The sequence below is a fragment of the Phyllostomus hastatus genome, unplaced genomic scaffold (genome assembly GCF_019186645.2).
Source record: "Phyllostomus hastatus isolate PE091 unplaced genomic scaffold, TTU_PhHast_1.1 phas_scaffold_93, whole genome shotgun sequence".
NCBI lineage: Eukaryota > Metazoa > Chordata > Mammalia > Chiroptera > Phyllostomidae > Phyllostomus > Phyllostomus hastatus.
The window spans coordinates 9,685,987-9,705,151 of record NW_025334042.1 but is presented as its reverse complement, the minus strand read 5'-3'; positions in this window follow the sequence as shown (position 1 = coordinate 9,705,151).

The window sequence follows — 19,165 nt, the reverse complement described above, 5'->3', positions numbered from 1 at the left end:
TAGTCCTTCACCCATTCCTACATTCAGAAAGTTATCACAGGCACAGATGTCCTACAACACAGACACCAGAAGCCTTGGAAAATTCTATGAGTAACAGAACTACTATGTGAAGGAGCTTAATTCAGAATGAGCCTCAAAAAAACCAGCATGGCATTTTTGACATACAGTTTTGATAAGGCCATTTTGCTCGAGCAGGAGTAGGTGTACCATCCTCAGCCATCATTTGAGAGGGTTGGTAACCCTCACTCCTTCCTTCCCCAAGTCTTTCTGTCTCTGGTGAGGCTGAGGGATGACAAAGAACTGATGGGTGGGTTGAAGACTTTTAGTTTGTATATTAGTTGGGAAAACAAAATCTTAAAAGCATGATAGTTCACAGTCAAGAAAAAAATTAGTTTGGTATCTGGCAATTTTTCTAAGAAAAACAACAAAGATATGTGCTCACTTTATCTATCTATATCTTTATATAGTCTCCATATACATATAGCTACATATCTATATACCTTATTTTTTGGACTATCAGACACACTTTTTTCCCTCAAATTTGGGAGGAATAATGGTTGTTAATGCTGCTGTTGAGTTCTGTTTACATTTACATTGGATTATATTATTTATATTATTTATGTTATTAAATATTTTACCACATGTTTTGCTTCAAAAATTTTTTTCCTGTTTTTCTCTAAAACCTAAGTGTGTCTTATGGTCTGAAAAATGCAGTATGTGTATCTATAATGTCAATATTTTATATGTTCCATGATACAAGAAACAACATTAAAGGATAAATAAAATATTGCGGGGACCCAAGATGGCAGCAGAGTTGGTGGCAGTTATACTTGCCTCTGCCCAGGACTGTTGGGAGCCCATCAACAGCTGACCTTTGACACAGATGGGTCGGGTGAGACGCGTCTGCACAGCAGAAGCGGCTGTGGTCGGATCTCCTGTCTATCTTCTCCTGTATGCCTGTCCCTGCTAGCAATAGGTGGTGGGATTTTTAGACACCTGTGTGTTATAACAAAAAATCTGCACTATGCCTCTGATTCTGCTCGAAATGACTTGCTGACCACAGAATAGAGACCCCTAGCAACCCTAATGTTGCTTGCTTTCCCCACCTGGAAAGTTAAGGATAGATTTAAACTATGGGCAGAGTAGCTGCCAGAACGCTGGAGGAGGCTGTTGCTAGGAATGTCTAGGGAGTCACTATTCAAAAGCTCAAGATTTATTAGAACCACTGTCTTTCCCATGCCCTGGGCAGGAGTGGTTATTGATGGGACCAGGTAAATAGAGGAGGAAGGAGTTTTAATTAAAATATAATAATCTTAGTACATGGAAACATAGTATGCCCCCCCCCCACATATGTAGTTAATAGATCTAGGCAAAAAATCATTTATCTAATTTAGACAACCTAATTTCTATAAACAATAACTAATTTTTAAATTAGTTTAAAATGTCTGCCTATTAGTTAAAAGAACAATCAACTTGCACTACCAACTGAACCCTAGCTGAACAGAAGTCTTAAAAGCAAGGGCTTATAGAAGACATCAGGACTGGTAGAAAGGGTGGAAACACTAAAAGGGCTGGCCCTGCTCCCATGTGCAATGGCTGAGAATCCAGAGGGGTATCTCAGATGCAAAGTTTTCTCCTGAGGAGAGTGGGTCTCAACCCAATGCCAGACTCCTCAGCTCAGAGCACCAGAGCTGGGAAGAAGCAACAATATAACATCTGCCTATGAAAATCAGTGGAGACTCTGTCTGCCAGGGACAGACAGGAGTCTAGTAGATACCCAAGTGCCATCTTAAAGGGTCAGCACATAAAATCCCATTCCCAGCCACTCACCTGGGGCTCCAGCAGAGCACAGTGGAGTTGTGTGAGAAGAGACTGGGGTTTTTAGCTCCAGGGGGAGAGCTGAAGGGGACAGCCACCAGAGTCCCTGTGCTGAGTCCCTCTCCCACAATGCAGATGCCATCTTCCTTGGGTGAAGCTGTCCCGTCCATACAGGGCCAGCCTGGGGGAATGCAAGAGCCCCTACCCTCCAGACTCCTTGTCGCCCTACTCTTGGAGCTCATGTCCTGTGGAGGAGTCAGCTGCCTGGGCCCAGGGTGTAGAGGTGCAGACAGACTCAGGGAAGGGGGAGGGGAGCCAGTGACTGAGTTCTGTGGCTCTGGTGTGGCCATTCCTCTCACCCTCTTGTGAGCCTGAAATGCACCTCCCCCTCACAGGAAATCCACTAGCTCTACCCACTGGACTCTCAGTGGTCCCACACTCCTGATTCCTGTTGGCCCACCATGCTGAGCCCTGTCTTGCCAAGAGGTCTGGGCAGAATCTGGGACAGACTGAGTTGTGTGCTTCTGGGGCAGTGGCCACTCCCTCCACCTACCCCTGAGGCTGATGGTTGGGGAGTTTCATTAGCACTGCCCTACAGATTCCCTGTGGCCCTGCCAAGCTTGGGCTCTCTAGGACACCCAGGCAGAATCCAGGACAGACTGAATTGTGTGGCTTTTGGACTGAAGCCATTTTCCCCACACCCAACTGGTGCAGAGCCCTCCCTTTACACGGGCAAATCTTGGTCTTTTGGGGCCTTATAAACCTTTCTGACTTAACCCTGATGACTCCCTGAAATCCTGCCCTACTACAAAAGTCTGCAGGCACCCAGCAGATGGCAACTAACTTTGATGTACCCTGTGAGGTCTACTGAGTGGCCTCAGGTCCAGTACTAACATGAGCTTGAACCTGTATCACTCTGGAGACTCACTGAGAACTTACCTAACTCATTGACAGAGCCTAATGGGCAGCTGGCAAGGACAGGCAGGTGGAGGAATGCAGAGGCAAATCTTGGGGTGCCTTGGGCCTTTTGCTGACCTACCCCTGGGCTTGGTGCTGGTGGAAGCTTGTCTTGGTGTGCAGCTTGGTTTTCTCATGTACAGCCACACCCAGCAGAGGCAGCCACAAACTGTAGATCACTTTGTAACTCCAAACAAGTTGCTCAGGGCCGGTCACAAGCAGCGTTTGACAGTGATCTGCTCACAAGTCCCTCCCAACAGGCTCCAGAATCAACACACTCAATGGCAAGCTTCAAACAACATTTGAGCAGGATCCAATTAGTTTCACAAGTGGTACATCCAAAGGGAGATCTCAGCAGGCTCCAGACCATGCTGAGGTGAATTCTGCTACATGTGGTTAGGACACATATAGCATCTCGTACATGGTAGTCAGGGCTAACTCTCACAGCCAGCCTGAAGGTAAACCCCACACATAAATGGGTCAAACAACAGATGTACTAGATGAAATTGATGAAATTTCAGGCTATATGAAATTGAGACAAGCAATCTACCAGATTCTACCGGATATAGAGTTCAAAATAATGGTTATAAGGATGTTCAAGGAACTTAGGGTGGGGATAGATGAAATCTGAGAACTTAAACAAAGAGAAAGTAAGTATTAAAAAAGGACATAGACACCATGAAAAAGAACCAGTCATAAAGGAAGAATACAATATCTGAAATGAAGAATACAGTAGAATGAATAAACAGTAGTTTAGATGAAGAGAGGATTGAGTCAGTGATTTGAAAGACAAAGTAACAAAAAATACACAATCAGAGCAGGGAAAGACAATTTTAAAAATGAGGATAGTCTAAGGGACCTATGGAACAACATGAAGTATAACAACATCTGCATCATAGAGGTACCAGAAGGAAAAGAGAGAGCAAGGGATTGAGAACCTATTTAAAGAAATAGTGACTAAAACTTTCCTAACATGATAAAGAAAAAAGATACACAAATTCAAGAAGTATAGAGAGTCCCAAACAAGATGAACCCAAAGAGGCCCACTCTAAGACAAAGAGAAGGTTGCAAAAGTAGCAAGAGAAAGATAGTTACCTACAAAGGAGCTCCCATAAGACCATTAGGTGATTTCTCAACAGAAACATTTCAGGCCAGAAGAGATTGACGTGACATATTCAAAATAATGGAAAGCAAGGACCTACAACCCAGACTACCCTACCAAGAAAGGCTAGCATTTAAAATTGAAGGAGAAATAAAGAACTTCCAGACAATAAAAAGCTAAAGGAGTTCATTACCAACAAACCAGTATTATAAGAAACGGTAAAGGGTTTCTTTCCTTTAAGAAGAAGAAAAAAAGAAAAACAGAGTTATAAAGAAGAAAATGGCAATAAATAGTATACTTACCAATAGTCATTTTAAATGTAAATGCTCCAATCAAAAGATACAGGGTAGCTAGCTGAATGGTAAGAAGACAAGGCCCATATATACAAGGTCTGTCCAGAAAAAGTCTAGCCATTGTTAATACAAGAACAGTTTGTACAACATCGATGTAACCTGGCAGCCAAGGAGAGTGGACTGGAATGCACATGCATGAACAATGATGGCTTCCCTGTACTAGTCAGTGGAAGCATTAGACATCCTTGAGTGAGAATGTGTACTGTATGGCTGTCACATTCAGAATGACTGAGTAAGCAGAGCGACGAATCTGCATTGAATTTTGTATTAAGTTTGAACATCCCTCCATGGAAACTACTTCAATGATTCAGAAGGCCGAAGCTATAGGCAACTGGTGACTGGCTGCTTCATCATGACAATGCACCCACTCATGCATTATAGGAGACCATTCTGTGTGGTGTGGGTTCAGCACCCCCCCACACAAACATTTACTACAAAATAACTTCCTAAGGACCATGCTAAACCTTCCAAGGACCAGAGTAACTGGTTCAAACACTTTAGCCTTTTCATTTGCAAATATCCCTCTTCTGTGATGTGATTACGAGCATTCTCTCCCTTGTTTTCTGTATAAGGTAACCACCTAAAGCAAGCCTGTGCATAGTTAATGAGGACCTTCATGTAAAGTGCCCAGTAAGACAATCAAAGCTCATCGAAGCAAGGGCCAAGGCTTTTGCTCCCCTTGAGAGAGAAGCCACTCGCCTTTTTTTCCCACAGGATTCGGTAGTCTGTGTGAATTTTTTTTTTGTTTCAGCTATAACACCATGGACCCCATGAGCGAGGGTCCATGACAATGCATCTCATCTCATGCAGAGTTTTTTGGCAAAACATCAAATCACCCAGTGACTCAGCCCCTCTACAGCCCATATTTGGCACCTTGCAACTTCTGGCTTATCCCAAAGCTAAAGCTAAAATCAGCTTTGAAAGGAAAGAGATTTCAGACCACCAATGAGATTCAGGAAAATATGATGGGGCAGCTGATGGCGATTGGGAGAACTGTGTGAGGTCCCAAGGTGCCTAGTTTGAAAGGGAATGAGGCATCCCCCTCCTATGTACAGTGTTTCTCGTATCTTGTATCTTCTCCAATAAATGTCTCTATTTTTGGTATTACTGGATAACTTCTGGACTGACCTCATATGCTGTGTATAAGAGACTCACCTCAGAACAAAAGACACATAAAGACTAAAAATAAAGGGACAGAAAAAGATTATTTCATGTAAATGGAAAATTTTCTTTAAAAGCCAGGGTAGCAATGCTTTTATCAGATAAAAATAAACTTTAAAACAAAAGCTATAATAAGAGACAAAGAAGGACACTATACAGTGATAAAGGGATCAATCCAAAAAGAGGATATAACCCATGTAAACATTTTTGTACCCAACACAGGAGCACATAAATATATAAAGCAAATCGTTATAGACATAAAGGGAGAGATCAACAGTAATACAGTCATAGTAGGGGATTTTAAGCCCCTATTGACATCAATGGATAGATCTTCTAAACAGAAAATCAGCAAGGAAATAGTGGCCTAGATCAGATGGATTTAACTGATATCCTTAGAGCATTTCACACCAAAGCAGTAGAACATATATTCTTGTCAAGTGCACATAGAATAATTTCTAGGATAGACCACACTTTAGGACAAAAAACAAGTCTCAATAAGTTTAAGAAGATTGAAATTAAACCAAGCATCTTCTCTGACCGTAATGGTATCAAACTAGAAATCAATCAATCAACTACAAGAAAAGAAACTGAAAAATGCACAAACAAATGGAAGCTGAATAACATGTGACTAAACAATGAAATGTTAACAATGAGATCAAGGGAGAAATCAAAATACCTTTAAACAAATGAAAATGAGAACACAACAACCCAAAGTCTATGGGACACAGCAAAAGTAGTTCTAAGAGGGAAATTTACAGATGACTGGGCTACCTCATGAAACAAGAAAAATCTTGCCCTGGCCAGTGTTGCTTGGTTGGAGCATCATTCCATAATCAAAAGGTTGTAGGGTCAATTCCTGGTCAGGGCACATTCCTAGGTTGCAGATTTGATGCTTGGTCGGGGTGCCTGTGACCCCCAATAGGGATATGTACAATCCCTAGTCCGGAGGCTGATCCCTAGTCTGGGCACATATGAGAGACAACCAATTGGTGTCTCTCACATCTATGTTTCTCCCTCTCCCATCTTCTCTCCCTTCTCCCTTTCTAAAAGTAATGAAAAAAAAATCCTAAGGTAAAAAAAAAATCTCAAATAAACAACTCAAACTTACACTTAAAGCACTAGAAAAAGAACAACAGTGTCCAAAGTGAGCAGAAAAAGAGAGATTAGAACAGTTATAAACAAAATAAAATCTTAAAAATTACAAAATATCAGTGAAATCAAAAGCTGGTTCTCAGAAAAGATAAACAAGATTGATAAACCTTTAACCAGACTCATCGAGAAAAAGAGAGGACCCAAATAAATAAAATCAGAAATGAAAGAGAAGTAACAACTGACACCACAGATCTACATAGAGTTATAAGGAAATACTACAAACAACTCTATGCCAACAGATTGAACAATATGAAAGAAATTGATGAATTCCTAGAAATGTACAATCTCCTAAAACTTAATGAGGAAGAAACAGAAAATCTGAACAGTTTAATTACAACTAATAAAATTGAAGCAGTAATCAAAAAACTTCCAACAAACAAAAGTCACAGACCAGATGGCTTCAATGGTGAATTTTACCAAACATTCAAAGAATAACTAACGGTTACTCTTCTCAAACTCTTCCAAAAAAAATTCAAGAGGAAGAAAGAGTCCCAAGCTCACTTTATGGGGTCAGCACTGTTCTAATTCCAAAACAAGTTAAAGACACTACAAAGAAAGAAAATTATAGGGCAATATCCCTGATTAACATAGATGCAAAATACTCAAAAAATTATTAGTAAAATAAATCCAGCAGTACATTAAAAAGATCATATGCTATGATCAAGTGGGACTTATTCCTGGGATGCAAGGTTGGTACAATATCTGCAAATTAATTGATGTGATACATACATAAACAAAATCAATAGTAAAAATCATAAAATCAGATCAATAGATACAGAAAAATCCTTTGATGAAATCCAGCACTTATTTTGATAAAAATTCTCAGCAAAGTGCAAATAGAGGAAATATATCTCCAAATAATAAAGGCCATATATGACAAACCCACAGCTACCATCATACTCAATAGGGAAGAACTAAAAGCATCTCCTTTAAGATCAGGAACAAGACAGGATGTGCACTTTCACCTCTTGAACTCAACTTAGTAATCAAAGTCCTGTCCACAGGAATGAGGAAGGAAGATGAAATAAAAGGCATCCAAATTGGAAAGAAAGAAGTAACACTCTTATTTACAGATGACATGATTCTGTATATAGAGAAGCCTAAAGATTCTACCAAAAAAAAACACCAAAAAACAAAAAACCCTACTGGAACTGATAAATAAGTTCAGTAAAGTAACAGGATACAAAATAAATCTCCAGAAATAGATTGCTTTTTTATATACCAATAATGAATTATCAGAAAGGAAAACTAAGAAAACAATCCCATTTATAATTGCATCCAAAAATAAAATATCTAGGAATAAATTCAACCAAGGAGGTAAAGAACCTGTACTCAAAATATTATAAGACACTGAAGAAAGAAATTGAAGAAGATACAAATAAGTGGAAGCACATACTGTGCTCATGGATAATAACAGGTAACATTATTAAAATGTCCATACTACCCAAAGCAATCTATAGATTCAATACAATTCCTATCAAGACACCAATGGTGTATTTCACAGAACTAGAACAAATATTCTAAAAATTTATATGAAAACACAAAAGGCCCCACATAACCATATCAATCTTGAGAAAGAAGTATCAAGTTGGAGGAATAACACTACCTGATATCAGACCATAGTAGTCAAAACAGCATGGTACTGGCATAAAAACAGATATAGATAAAGGGAACAGAATGGAGAGCCCATGCCTACATGGCCAATCAATATTTGACAAAGGAAGCAAGAATGTAAAATGTGGTAAAGACAGTCTATTCCATAAATGGTGTTGAGAAAGTTGGATAGATACATGCAGAAAAAATAAAACTAGACCACCTTTTTATACCATATACAAGAATAAACTCAAAATAGATGAAAGATTTAAATGTAAGACTAGATACCATAAAAAATTCCAAGAAGAAAACATAGGCAGTAAACTCTCAGACATTTCTCTTAATAATACTTTTTCTTGTATATCTTCTCAGGCAAGAGAAACAAAAGAAAAAATAAACAAATGGGACTATATCAAACTGAAACTTTTTGCACAGCAAAGGAAACCATCAGCAAAATGAAAAGACAACCCACTGTTTGGGAGAACATATTCACCAATGATACATGTGATAAGGGGTTAATATTCAAAATTTATTTAAAAACTCATACAACTCAACACCAAAAAAATCCAATTAAAAAATGGGTAAAGGACTTGAATTAGCACTTCTTCAAAGAGGACATAACCAATAGATATATGAGGAGATGCTCAACGTCACTATCACAGAAATGCAAATTAAAACCTCAATGAGATATCACCTTAAACCTGTTGGAATGTCTATCATCAATAAACAACAAGTGCTGGCAAGAATGTGGAGACAAGGGAATCCTTGTGCATTCTTGGTGAGAATGCAGGTTGGTACAGCTATTGTGGAAAACAATATGGAGGTTCCTCAAAAAATTAAAGTGGAGTTGCCTTATGTCCCAGTGATTCCAATTCTGGGTATGTATATGAAGAAATCCAAAACACTAATTCAAAAAGCATGCATCACTATGTTTATTGTAGTGTTATTTACAATAGCCAAACTGTGGAAGCAGCTCAAGTGCCCATCAATAGACGAGTGAATAAAAAAAGCTGTGAGACATACATGCAATGGAATAGTACTCCACCATGAAAAGAATAAAGTTTTACCAGTTGCAACAGCATGGATGGACATAGAGAATATTATGCTAAGTGAAATAAGTCAGTCAGAGAAAGAGAAATATCACATACGACTTTACTTATATGTGGAATCTAAAAAACAACATATATGAAGAAACAAAACAGAAATGGATGAATAGCTACAGAGAATACACTGACTGATGGTTGCCAGAGAGGAGTGGGGTTGGGGGACTGAGTGAAAAAGGTGAAGGAATTGAGAAGTATAGATTGGCAGTTACAAAATAGTCACAGCGATGTAAAGTGCAGCATGGGAAATGTAATCACTAATATTGTAATAACTGTGTATAGTGACAGTTGGTTATTGGAAATATCAGGGGAAACACTCTGTAAAGTATGTGACTGTGTACCCAATATGCTGATATCACCTGAAACTAATACAGAGTAATATTGAATGTAAGCTGTAGTTGCAAAAAAATTTAATTCATTAAAAATGAAAATTAAAAATAGTATGTTGAGGGGGAAATTTTGGGTTAAAATCCTTAATGTAAAGCAATTCTTACCAAAATTGAAAAAAAGAGATGAATATCCCAATAGAAAATGGGTAAAGCTTTGGGTAATTGTCATGCACAGGCAAATAAATGAAAAAATTATGGTCATTTAACATTTTAAAGGTATCCAGCTTCACTGGTAATCACAGAAATTCAAATAAAAACAATGAGATGTATACTAGAGCAAAGATGATGATTGATAGCATTTGCTGTTGGTGAGTGTAGGAATTGGAGCAATCTTTCTAGCAAGCAACATAGCCTTTTATATCAACATTTTGGATAGGCATATTCTTTAACAAGACTTTTCACTTCTGGGAATTTATGAAGTAATTAGGTATGGATAAAATGTATATGAACAAGAATGTTCTTGACAAACTTTACAATATTAAAGAATTAGAAATAAAGATCATCAAAACTGAGCAAGTGAGTGAGCATATAGTGGAATGTCATGCTGCAGGTTAACATAGTGTCTAATGGAATTTGTTGACATAAAAAGTCCTTATTATTTTAAATTTGAAAAGAGCTGCAAAATAGCATGGATTGTGGTATAACCAATAATCATACCGTAGTGTAATGGTATGACTACCATTGGTTTAAAATATGTCTGTGTATTTTAACATATTTGATGTATCTGGACATTACTTATGTGAACAGAGATTAACTTTAGATGGTTAAGTTACTCCAGATTTTCACTTTCTTCTTTATATCATTTGATTGTATTATTTTAATATTTTATAATAAACATGTATTAATAAGAAAATGTAGTAAAGCTATTTCCCTTTGTTTGGAAGGTATTTGGTGTGTTGTTTTTCAAGCAGAGATTGAATCAAAACATCATGTTCCCCCACCAATGATGAGTGTTTTGGAATCCACAATAGCATTGTTAAAGGTTAGTTATTAACATGTTTGGTAAAACCGTCTTACAAAAACTTCTCTCACTTTTTGCAAGAATACCAAGAAATTACATGCTGTTTTGCAAGAATACCAAGGAATTACATACCAAGGACAATATATTTATGGTTTGCACAATTTCTCCTTTCCTTTAGTCTTTTAGTACCATTTTGGAAGTGATGTAGAGTAATGGTAAGAATGCCAATTGTGGAATCAAGATAGCTCCCCATCAATTGAATACATGTATTTGAGGACATTTTGATTAGATCCTTCAACTCACATTCACTGTAAATAATACTTCTGACTATAAAGTGCCTGAAGTATAATAGGTATCGTGTGAGAGTCTGTTAAATGTACATTAAAAGACAATACAATATTTGGATCCAAATGGCTAAGTTTGATTCTCTATTATAAGTTACTAGCCTCTTCCAACTTACTACAGGCAGTCTGTAAAAATGTGTTCTTAACTTAGACTGTTCTAATGGCATGAATGCCTTGGACATTTATCACTAATATAATTTATTCCCAGGAGGAAATTTTGCTTTGCCTTTTGGATATTGCAGTGAACTTGACCATTAATGGACAATGGGGCCACAGGTCTAGCTTCATCATCTGTGCTACTCTAGCAGTAACAACTAGAATCCCAGAGAGTATTGTGACTCTAAAAACTCTTCCCATATACAAATAAGCAAAAATCTTTATAATTTAAAAATGTACCAAGGATTTTATAAGATAATTGTGGAAGTTGCCTTACTGAGAACTGATAACCAAGTAAGAGTTGCATTCTTCTCTCTTGCACTCATCCTTGAGAATCCTCAGGTTTCCTGAGGCATCTTTCCCTAGACCATCTCAGTGTGATACATTTTCTCTCCATTCATAGGAATAATAAAAATTTTTAAATGCCAGATTATGTGACTGGGTTTATTTAGATAAAATACTGAGTACCATTTGTGCCCATAATAACCTTAAAAATTTGCATTCCTGCATTAAAAAAAACACACATTCAAAATTTCAAGGGAGATTTGCTCATTGTGAAAATAAAACATATGGAGGGGCAATACCTTGGCAGAGTTACCACAAAATAGGAAGTTAATTTTGTTAAGACAAACCTCAATTTTGCTATTTTCAAGTTGTTCAGGATTGCAGCAAACTCAAAACAGAACTGGGATGAACCAAAATGATACTTTATTGATTTTCATTATGGGGAATATATTTCTGGAAACTAGAATGCAAAAGTCTGCACTTTCAGACTTCCCTTTCCTTGTACAAAGTATGTACAGAATTAAATTGGTAATCAAAAATTTGGTAAACATTAATACAAGATGACAGTATTGGATGGCATGAGAGTTACTTCATCTCAGCCAGTGAATCTCAACTGCCACTTGCTAGGAAGCATTTCAGAAATGTTGAGGGATATTGTTGGGATCTTGCAGGGTGAATGCTGGGGATGGCAGATGTCCTCCTACGTATAAGAGAAGACTACACACGAATTGTCCCACTGTCTACATGTATTTGATTACGCCACGGGAGAGTCACATAGATGAAAACTCATTTATAATTATCTGAACCTAGAAACCTAGCTCCATTTTACATATAAACACACAGTGTTAAAATACACTGAATTTTCCAGAAATGCAACTACTGGGAATAGTAAGATTCTGTGAGAGGTAAGATTGTGTTTGGTTTTATTTGGATCTTTACCAAGAATTATTCACGTTCTGGAAAAATCACATCACACCTCTAACTTTTTTCATTCCCCTATACTTTTTATACATAACAGCTTCTGATCTTCTTACTTCTCTCAAAACCAAATGCTTTCATTAAAGTAGATGCAAGCATCTGATTACTTTATTAGGTCAAGAATAGCTGTGCTTAATCATTTTCATTTTGGACACATATTATTTTATAGTTGATTTTTCGCTTCCCTTATATATTTATTGTTTTGAAATTACATGTGTCAGAATAAAAAAAACATTATGTTTGGATTCTATTTGTGGATAGTAAAGTGGGAATAACAGAATATTTCTTATAAAAAAGGCAGGTTTTGGTCAGTCTGTAAAGTCTATATACTGTGTGATTTCATTTATGTGACATTCTGGAAAACCATCATAAAACAGGGAGCATGTCAGTGACTGCCAGAAGATAGGGGTTCCCAAGAAGGTGTATTACAAAGGGGCAGCGTGCAGGAATTTGTGGGGTGGGGGAGAAACAGTAGCTGTTCTGAATGAGTCTTGACTGAGGCAGTGACAGTATGATTCAGTGTATTCGTTAGACCTTATTGACACGCACATCAAGAAAAGTGAATTTTACTGCCTATAAAATTTTAAACATTTAAAAACATGGAAAAACCCCACAAATGAAACAGAAAATAAGACAACCACACTGGGAATACTGGGTCTCAGTGTGGAGAACCACTGAACTAGCCAGGACACAAAAACCGCCAGTGACATTCACACTCCCACCGGGCAGTGCACACCTCTAGTGACGGAACTGCTGTCCTCATCCTCGTAGCTCCCCTGTGAGCTGTGTCCGGTGTGTAAAAAGAAAAGCACTTTGATAGAATTCATGACAATAAATGAACTATGTCTTAATCAACAAATTATTGTCAGTTAAAATTAAAACCTAGCCATATAATTCTACTGACATTTTTACTACAACCACCTTACTAGCTTTGTGCTAAAATGGAAGAAATCCATGAATTTTTAACTTTTTCCATTTATTGTTGGCATTACACCTAAAGTAAAATAAAATAAAATAAAATACCAGTACTCATATTATACTAACACCTGAATTTACTAAGAAAGAAAAAAAATGTTTTCTTAATAACATCATTTACATTCCTAGAAGAAAAGTATACTGTAATGTCACTTCTATTGACAGAGAATGCATCTCTTATGTTTTTGTAAGGTGTTTACAATAGGTCGGTGTTTTGGCTAGGGTGTTAAAGGCTTTTTGCCATTTATGGTATTTATTCTGCAGCCTTCTGAACCTACTTTGGGAAATGTTAACATGTAGAAATGTTTAGTTCACTTACTGCAGGCAGCTCAAATGGTAAAGAGAGAAGCATTAACTAATAAATGCCTTAATTTGGATAATATCCAAATAATAGGTATCAAAATGATTAATTATTAGCTCCTTCAATTTTCTTGCCTGACAGATACTCAACCAACTAAGGTTCATGAATAAGCAACAAGAATATAACATTTAGATAATCATCAATTGATACCTATGCTAAGACTCTGTAATTCAAATATAGTGTGCTGTCTTTCTAAAAGAAAAAACCAATATACATCGTCACTTCAATAGATTGCTTCACAGTGAATTCAAATGAGTTAAAAACTTTTAAAAATACTTTATTGAGTGTCAGCTGAACCATAGATTTGAAGACAAGATAAAGAAGGTACTAATGCCCAGACGGTACATTCCAGCATCTGTGGCACAAAATCAACTTTTAAGTAGTGTTCCTTCAAGTAGTTACTCACAATTGAGTTTGCAATCATTCCACCTACTATCAATTAAAATTGGTAGTGTCTGTGATATATTTAGGGAAGGTGGGAGTGGAGCTGGAGATATAGATGAAACAAGATTGGCCACGAGCAGATAATCATTGAAAATAAAACTTTCTTTGCAAGCTATGATGAAGTAACTGGTCCTGGACTTATCCTCCCATTGCAAACAACTAGAAAATTGGAGAAATATAAGAAACACCTGTTTTAAGATGCTGGACAATAGAAATGTAAGTCTGTAAACCCTAAAAGAAAGAAAACAAGTTATTTAAGCCCACTAATCTCTCTGGTTTTTTTCTGAAGGTACTTTCCTGACTATGGATCAGGGAGAGGGAATATACATAGAACGAGGTAGTTCCTCAGGAGACAGAGGCTGGGGAAACTGAAGCAAATGAAATATGTGGAGCAGAAACTTAGAGGACAGATTATGAGGAAAATAGCTCAAGAAGTCTTCATAGAAGTCCCCTTGAGTCTGTTTCTGAACACTAAGCTGAAAAGTCATAGGGGGAAACTTTAGAAGCCTGGTTAAAGAACTCTTCACAAGGTATAAGATGGAAAATTCCCGGAGCTCACACAGAGCCCGGAGACAGCTGAGTCCCAACCAGTCAAAAAGATGAGACCTCGTCGCGTGCCTGAAGCACTTGGTAGAGACCCCAGACGGATAATCCTTTAAGGGTAAGGGTAAACATACTTTAGACTTATGCTGGGGTGTCCAACCCACGGCCCGGGGGCCATGTGCAGCTGAGAATGGCTATGAATGTAGCCCAACACAAAATTGTAAATTTACTTAAAATATTTTTTTTACACACCAGTTTTTGTTAGTGTTTGTATATTTAATGTGTGGCCCAAGACAACTCTTCTTTTTTCATTGTGGCCCAGAGATGCCAAAAGGTTGGGCACTCCTATTTAGAGCATGTTTTAATTACCTTTAACAAATTCTTTTGAAACAGGATTCAAAAGAATCAAGCTAATATGAAAGTAAGTTAATTCCTTTACAAACAAGATTCAACACCACTTTAAAAAAAATTTAAATCCAAACAGCTAAAACCTAATTTTATCCTGTCTAGTTTTCAATAAAAAATTACCAGGCATGTGACTAAGAAAGATAATACATAAATAAGAAGGCAAATAAGTCCGTAGAAAAAGGTCGAGACATGACAGAAATGCTGGAATTCACAGGTAAGGGTTTTCAAGTACCTACTTTAAATACGTTCCAGGGCATAAAGGAAAACATGAATATAAAGAGGAGATAGATGGCAGCTATAATAAAAGATACAATTTTACTTCTACACTGAGAAGTGCTAGCTTAAATAAAAAATTCATGTAATGGGCTTAAGAGCAGATTTAGGTATTCTTGAAAAAAATCCATAAATTTTAAGACATAGTGACACAGAGGAATCTGATCAGATCACTAGGGAGAAGTAGGGAGGGGGCGTAGACTTTTGCTGAAGCACTGGTAAACCATCTAGGATGGGATTGGCTGAGAAGCTGAGTGCCTCCAGAGCACATGGAATTCTGGGTTAGAAGATTTGAAAGACCTCTCTGGCTTTCTCAGGCTCCTTCCTCCAGGAGGTCTGGATGATCCTGCTGCAACTGTCTGCATTTCCCAATGGACGGTATGGGAAGGAACTCCAGGCACAGCTTAAGGTCAGGCTGACCTGGCAGAGGGTGGCAAGTTTATTCTCTGGGTGTTCTAGAGGGGACGACCTCTGAGGCAGAAGCCTGCCATTCCTCCAAAGTTGTATAGCTTTTTTATCTTTTGTTGTTTTAGTTTGTAAACTAACCCTGTAGAAATAAGATAATTAAAACTAACAGGGGGAATGATAGAACTCAGGTGTTACAGAGCTTAGCCTTAATGGCTCGGCTTAAGTGACTAATGAATGTGGAAAGCTGTTATTCCACAATTGTGGAGCTTCCAAAATTGTGAACCTTTTGATAAAGACTCCTTTCCTTTATCACCAATATTTTGCCTCTGGAATTTTGCCTAGAGAGTGGTGGCAGGCAGTGGGACCCCAGCTGCTGTTCAGTAACAATAGCATTATGTACCCTGTGTTCATAGCAGTTATTGGTTATTTACAATAGCCAAGTTCTGGAAACAGCCTAAGTGTCTATCAGTAAAAGAGTGGATCAAAAAATGGTGGTACATTTATACAATGGAGTACTATGCAGCAGAAAAAAAGAAAGAGAGGAAGGAAGGGAGGGAGGAGAGAAGAGAAAATAAAAGGAAATAGAAAAGAAAAGAAAAGAAAAGAAAAGAAAACTGCTACCCTTCACAGCAGCATGGATGGATCTGGAAAGCATTGTGCTAAGTGAAAGAAACCAGGCGGTAAAAGACAAATACCATGTGATCTCACCTATAAGTGGAACCTAATGAACAAAACAAATGAGCAAAATAAAACCAGAGACATGGAAATAAAGAACAAACTGACAGTGACCAGAAGGGAGAGGTGGGGGGATAAAGGAGGAAAGAAGGGGAAGGACCTACGTAAAGAACATTCATGAATGACCCGTGGACATGGACAACAGGGTGGGGATTGACTGTGGGAGCGGGGCAGGGGATGGGGCCAAGGTAGAGCAACAGAGGAAAATTGGAACAACTGTAATAAAACAACAATAAAGAAAGAAAGAAAAGAAATTTTCTAAACTGAAAGCACAGAGAGGGAAAAAAAAGATGAAAAAAATACACCCTCAGTGATCTGTGAAACCACATTAAGCAGACTTACATATATGTAATTGGAGTTCCAGAAAGACAGAGGGAGGGAGAAAAGAAAACTATTTGAAAAAAGAATGTCTGAAATACTCCCGAATTAGTTAAAAATTATAAAGTCATAGATCCAAGAAACTCAACAAACTGCATGCATGATAAGCACAAAAAAAACCCCTACACCAAAGCACATCTTAATCAAATTGCTGAAAATGAATTATAAAGAAAAACATCTTCAAAGCAGGTAGAGAGTAAAAAGCACATTACTCACAGGGGAATAAGCTTCAGATTTCTTTTTAGAAATAATTCAAGCTAAAGTAAATGGATTTTAATGTGCTGAAAGAAAGAAAAAGTCAACCTAGAGTTCTGTAGTTATTAAAAATGTCCTTCAATGAATTAAAACAAAAATTGAAAAGTATTTGTCACCAGAAGACCTGTGTTACAAAAAATATTAAAGGAAGTTATATAAGCAAAATTATACTGGATAAATATCAGAAATGCTAAATATGTGGGTAAATATAAAATAGTATTTTTTCTTTTAATATGTTCTTTAAAAATAGTTGACTCTTTAAAGCAAAAATAGTATTATATTGTGAAGTTTATAATATATTAAAGTAGAACATATAACAGCAGTAGCACAAAGAATAAGGAGGAGGAAGCGGAAGTACACTGCAGCAAAGTTCTTCACGTGTGCGGTAGTACAATATTATTTGGAAGAAGACTGGACCAAGTTGAAGATGAATATTGTAAATCCTAGAATAAACACTAAAAAATAAAACAGATACAGTTAATAAATTAATAATGGAGATAAAACAGAATATACAATCTAAAATAATGTGAAAAAGAATGTAACACCTAGAAAACAAATGGCAACTTAATAGACTTAAAGTTAACTATATCTTTAATTACATTAACTATACATGTCTAAATATTCCACTGCAACAGCAGAGATTGTCAGATTGGATTTAAAAAGAGAGACTCAATGGTGCTATCTTTTTAAAAATGCATTTTAAGTATGAAGACTTAGGTAGGTTAAAAGTAAAAGGGTAGAAAAAATATACACCAACCAGACACTATTCATAATAAAGTAGGGAAGGCTTTATTAATATCTGAGAAAATTGATTTCAGGACAAGAAATATTAGCAGACATATTTGTTTAAGCTGGATGATGATTATACCATTCTCTCTACTTTTGTATATTCTTGACATTTTTTTATTATAAAACATTACAAATTGAAAGAGGAGAAATGCATTAAAACAGGTTTTTTCCTGTATACAGGAAAATGCCCATCACTTATTTTAGTTACCCATTTTGAAACAAAAACAGCTTTTGTTGTGGGTTTGTGTTACTAGTTTCACACTGCAAAGACCTACTTTTTCCTTTTTCTATTAATCTAACTTCTCTTATGATTGTAACACATACATTTTTTAAATAATAATACTTAGGGGGTAATAGAAATACATTAATAATTTCCCTGGTGAATGTGGATATTAGGTTCTGGAAAGCTGTGGGTGGATTTCAGTTTTATAGAGCTCCCAGAGTTACTACATTTTTGAAACACTGTATTGAAATTCACATTTTACAGCTGGTTTTTCAAATACCCCAGAACAAAAAGAATGTTTTCCAGTATTAACAGAATATTTTTATTTTCTCTCTTTTTTTGTTTTTGCAAAGGAAAAAAGAGAAAAACAATTAGTACACTATCAGAATGAGAATGGCATGTAATTTACATAACAATAAAACATTTCACAGAGAATTGCTGTAAATGGCATTTAATCCAGTAGAGAAAAGATTTTGTCATTTAACTTCTGTGCTGCTATGCAACAAGGATGGTTGTTATTTATCACCCTTACAGGAGTTTCATACAATTTATCACAGATAGGCATCATTTCCAATCCCAGGCAAGGTTTTCTAGATAAGCATTAAGTCCGTATTTTCCTGTTCAAAAGTCGGAAACAAAGTAGGGCTCTGCATATTTTCTAATTCACTAGGTATCATTCAATAAATTTCCATCAGAAACTGAAGAATAATATTAAACAGCATTTTACCAAATATACTGTAAACATACAGCCTTTTTGTTATAATTTTGATATCTTACATTTTTATGAAACCATAGCGAAACACTTACTCATGGTAACATGCTAATGTTTAGCAACTGCTGTGTGCCAGGTACTTTTATGAACTCAAACACAGTTAACATTGTTTAAATTTTTACCCTGGCTGTTTCATGAGAGATTTTAAAACGGTTTAAAAGATACATTGAATGTAACTGGATGGCATACATTTTGAAGCCAGGGTATCCTCTTAATGTCTACATCAGAACATGTAATTCACTTCTCTAC